The sequence below is a fragment of the Rosa rugosa genome, chromosome 5 (assembly GCF_958449725.1).
Source record: "Rosa rugosa chromosome 5, drRosRugo1.1, whole genome shotgun sequence".
Taxonomy (NCBI): domain Eukaryota; kingdom Viridiplantae; phylum Streptophyta; class Magnoliopsida; order Rosales; family Rosaceae; genus Rosa; species Rosa rugosa.
This window is the reverse complement of record NC_084824.1, coordinates 50870637-50875881: the sequence shown is the minus strand read 5'-3', so window position 1 is coordinate 50875881 and position 5245 is coordinate 50870637. Positions and strand designations below refer to the sequence as shown.

Here is a 5245-nt window from a genome sequence, read left to right as displayed (position 1 = left end):
GTTGGTGTTCATCGATCAACTTATATTTTGGCTCCTCTGTTTCTGAAGAAAGTGGTGATGGATAAGTACTTAATTAATTTGTCAATCAATGTAGATCTAGGAAAGACATTTGTTAACCGAAATGAATTTGTATGTACCTGTTGAGTTAAAAGTGTAAAATGTCACCCAACATAATTTCACTCGTATTCATTAACAGAACAGAGTTTTAATTATTTCGGGTTCGACCCATTCAAGACAGAATGTGTCTCTTAATTACAATCCCTTGTTACAAGGGAACACCCTTTGATTCCATTTATAAAGAAACCAGTGTGTGGTTGTTTGTTTTTGCGGCTGCACCCGAATTTTAGAATGGGTTGCCTACGTACCCGGGAAGGGATCAAGCCACTCGTAGTTCAAGAGTTCCAATGAGTGAATGACCCGTTGGAAGGCTTGGATTTTTGGAATAGGAATAGTGTTTAGGATGCGGTTGCATCTAGATCATTTGATTCCAGATTGCCTACATACCCTTGCGGGATCAAACCACATGTAGTTCCAGCCTTTGGGATTTAAATAGGTAGATGACCCATTTATTTTTTTGATTTGTGTTTGGGTTATTTGTCAGGGTTTAAAGCCCTTGAATTTTTTTTTGGGTAATTTGGGAATGATGTGATTTTTTCTGGTGTTTGGGTGAATTTGACTAGTGGAGTCAGGGATTCGGATTGGCTGAATTTGACTGGTGGAGTCAGGGATTCGATTTGAATTTGTGGTTGCATCTAGTGGGTCGCTAGATTGCCTACATACCCTGTGAAGGGATCAAACCATTGTAGTTCAGAGAATTTGAGGTTTTCGCTTTAATCCACCAATTTCGTAGTGTCTGCCAATTTTGATTTGGACACTCATCATGCCGAGCTGTGCAATGGGCTTTGTGCCGCTTTTTACTTGTCACCGAATCATACAACGGAACCATGTCGAGCTGTGCAATGGGCTTTGTGTCGCATTTCACTTGTCGCCGAATCGAACAACGGAACCATAGCAATCTGCTTCAAGTGAGTAATTGATTTGGACACCCATCTTGACTAGCTTCCAAATGGGCTTGATTCCTTTTTTTTTTTTTGTAGGAGGCCCGGCTGAGACCGCACCAATTTCTAGGATAGAACCAACTCATTTTTGAAGCCAATTATCCTTGTCTTGCTCTGTTTCTTTTTTGACCTTTATCCTTTGGAAGAGGCTTGGCTGGCTCTTTTGAGTGCTACCACGTATCAATTGCTCTTCTCATTTTTTGACTTTTGAAAGAGATAAAATCTGATGGTGTGTGGAAGATTGAACTGGATTCTTTGGTGCTTCCCTGGATGACTTATAGGGATTCACTTACTCTCTTTGCGTTGCTGTTTAAGTAGCAGATAAGACGCCCACCACATGTTCGATGAAAGTCTTGTGTACGTGTACCAGTATGTTGTTGCCTCGTCGCTCTTTCTTCATTCATTCATAGGTGTTAGAGATTTGGGCGAGCTGTGAGGCTTTCACTTGTTTGCTGACCACTCCCTTGTGCACGAAAGCTAACAGAACCCAGCTCCTTTTTCTTTTCTTCCTCACTTTGTATGCAGCGACAATATCTTCTTAACTAGCAGATTGATCCGACAGTTTGACTTCCTCTATTTTGAAAGACATGCGTTGCAAAGTTTGTAATTTTGGAGAATGTTGGTTTTCTCCAAAGGTGAGTCGAAATTCAACTCATTATGCTTGTCTGCAGCTCCACCGCTTCGAGACATATGCAGAGTTTTATTGCTCTTGCCTCTCCATATTTTGTCCAAAGTTTGGTTTCATTGCAAATGAGATTTTTGTCTTCATATGTATTTGACTAGTTTTCCACCGCCCAAAACAAAATATATGATCACAAGGAGGTGAGCTTGCTGCCGCAAAGCCACCGCTTTGGTCTGGTTTACTTTATATCAAGGCTCAAAGTTCAAATGCTTTTCGAACACCACTGCTTGTCTTTTTTTATTTGTTGCTTCATGATTAATTATTGTATGGCTTAATATGCAGGTGACAAATCAAGTCACACATTAATCATCAACCTTGCATTATGCTTTGAATATTGCTTTTCTTTTCTTTTGATTGAGAAGAGTCCACGTAGTAGGCATCTTAGTCTTTCATTGTTTGACCTCCATGCCATATGAACTTGCAGCAACTTTAGCATCTCTTGCACAGCTTCATTATATGTATTTTGTGATTCTTCAAAGCACCTGGAAGCAACACATATTCTGACAATTATTGTTTCAAGGAGTTTAAAGCCTTTGACTTTATCATTTTTATGAATGTCATCTTCTTCTTCTTCTTTTTTTAGACCAGGAACAATAATCAAAAGTCCATGGTCAAATGTTCTGTCCACCATTCTTTGCAATCCCCTGTTTGACAGAGCCTTTGTATGTGCTGCAGGTACCAGTGGAGGCAAGAACTTTGACAGCGTGATTTCACCGCTGGGATTTGATGGACAAAGTGAGTCCAGATTTCTCACATAGAAGTGAAAGGCTTCGGCTTCACAACTTGGTCACGTAAAAGCCTCTGCATTATATTTATGAATGCAAAGCGTGTTGCAGCTTCATTTATCAATTTGGCCGGGTGAGTTGTACATGTTTTGCAACTTTTTGTTTTACTCATTTGTTGTGATGGTGTTCAGCTACATAAGGAGCCTTGGCAAAGCTCCAGTAGTGACCAATTGCCTTGCTTCTGGCATGGAGGGAGCAGCTTTTCTTATTTGTTTCAAGACCAATGGTCATGGTTTATGATCAAGGAATAGCACATCCAAAAGAAGAGAGGTGCGTGGCTCGTCAGTAGTAAGGGTAACCTGCAGCTTTGACTTTCTTTGTGAGTTTGAAAGTGCCACAGAGACGAGACGCTGCTGCCAGGATGAGAGAGCAAAGTTGTCGCTGCTACAATATGGGGAGGCCTGCTGCTGGGATTTGAGAGCGCAAGGCCTGCAGCGAAGGCGCTGCCCTGGCATGTTCATCGGGACGCTGCCCGGCATGGTCATTGGGACGCTGCCCGGCATGGTCATCGGGACGCTGCCCGGCATGGTCATCGGAGGCGCAGCTCTGGCATGGTATTTTTGTTCTTTTGTTTTTACTTTGGTACGGCATCGTTGAGAGGCCTGTGAACACCCAAAGAGGAGGTGGAGCCTGTGAGCATTCAAAGAGAAGGTGGAGCATGGAAGGGAGGAAATCTCAACCTTTGTGGTGTCTTGAATATCTTCCTGAGCTTCGTCTTCCAAACTGTTTTCTTGCCTTCGCTACTTTTCCACGCTGCTGCATATGCTCCGTTGTGTCCTCCTTTTCTTTTCTTCACATCATGCTTATATAATGCACTAGTGACGAGTTTGACTTGCATACAACATTGAGAGTTTTAGAGTTCAACTCGAAGTGAACTAGTTGGAAACTTTATCTCCACAATATTTTTTCTCTTCTGACGTCAAAACTGTAACTTATTTTTTAATTGCATTGCTGGCAAGACTTCTAACAAACCTAGAAGTCCAATGCTTTACGAGCTTGACAATTGTACTTCTTCACATTCTTTTGTCTTTTGCCATATAAATGCACTGGACGTCAATCTCGTTGTAATTGGATATATGAATTTTTTTTGTTTCAACAGTACCTCATTTGTAAACCAAACTTTGTCAAAGCAAAGACAATTTATATGTACTTTATGATGAAATGCAACTTCATTAATTAACTTTATCGATAAATAGAACGTGCATGTATAAATTCTGTAGAGAGTCATTTTAGCACATTTACAATTGAAACATGATGTTGGTACATAAACACATTTTTAATCCGCCTAAAACTACATTGTGTTGGCGTGAGTCATGTCATGTAATTAGGATTGTGAATTTTGTGAATTATTAGGATTATTCTGTTGTAATTAGTTTCCTAATAGGTCTTGATATATCTTGTATATATACTCCGTTCTTGGAGAAGGTAAAAAACATATCAGAAGAATCCCAAATTTCTTGTTCCTTTGTTCTCTTTGACTTGGTATCAGAGCCGAAATCCATTTGGACTCGGTTGTGCTATTTGGTTTCCGCTGCGAAAAAAATTAGTTTGCTGCTGTTCTTTTGTCGCTTGTCCTTTTGGGTTTGTTTGTTGGTTCTTTTGGTTCGATTGGTTCGATTGCTAGTTCTTGTCTTTTTTGGGAATTAGTCGTTGTCCATCTGGTTCGTGGCCCCTTGTTTTGACTTGATTATTGCTGATATCCTGTTTGTTCTACTGATTAGTTCGCTGGACAACTTTTGGTTTCTTGGACAAGAGAATATATAATAAAGCCAACAACTTTCTTTCTTTGAATTTTGTTTCTTTGAATATTCATTGATCAGTGCCCTTTGCTGCTACCTTTGTTACAACTTTATTGAGTTTTTTTGAGGAAGGAAGAAGATGGTGGACTTGACTATTACCGATGGTTGGAGATGAGGCAATAATACTGGAGGACGTGGAGGACATGGTGGTGGTCAAAGAGGCAAAGCGGCAGTCCAATTGGTGCCAAAATCTGACTTCTACGGCATTGCAGGGCAAGATCCCTCACAGGGTAATGTTTCCTTGACTAAGGAAACTTGAGGTAAAATTGGTGTTGCTTTACATGTTTCTGACTTTACTGGTAGTGATACATGGATAATTGATTCTGGTGCGTCTGACCATATGACCTATGATAAGTCCTTTATGTCTATGTCATCCCCTTCTATATCCCATGTTTCTAATGCAAATGGTGCGTCTTTTCCAGTCTTAGGTATTGGGTATGTTTAAGTTACACCATCCATTGTATTGCATGATGTGCTTTATGTACCCTCATTGTCTCATCATCTTTTATCTGTATCCCAGTTGGGGTCACAAAATAAATGTTTTATAACCTTTTATCCAATGTATGTTATTTTTCAGAATCTGTGCACCAGGGTGATCATGGGCAAGGGAGACCTGAGGGGGAGACTGTTTCACTTGGATTGCATATACGCAGAGCCAACACAAGCACCAGAATAGCCATTGGCCCTGACATTGAATTCTGACAGATTGAGTGAGCTATGGTTGTGGCATAGGCGCTTGGGTCATCCATCTTTTGGAGTTATGAAGAAGTCCATGCCTTCATTGTTTCTAGGAGTTAGTGAGTCTAGCCTGCATTGTGAAACTTGTGCTTTGGCTAAGAGTCATAGGTCTAGTTATCCTTCGAGTTTTCATTCTAGTACTATGCCTTTTGAGTTAATTCATTCAGATGTATGGGGTCCTTC

The 5245-nt window shown here is 40.5% G+C and overlaps 1 long non-coding RNA gene across 1 annotated transcript; it reads left to right on the top strand.

The window, feature by feature from the left end:
• The first annotated feature begins 1161 nt into the window (after positions 1-1161).
• LOC133708603 (uncharacterized) lies at positions 1162-3528 on the top strand. Its single transcript, XR_009845917.1, has 2 exons — positions 1162-1693; positions 2416-3528. It is a non-coding gene; the product is annotated as an uncharacterized LOC133708603 (long non-coding RNA).
• The last annotated feature ends 1717 nt before the right edge of the window (positions 3529-5245 follow it).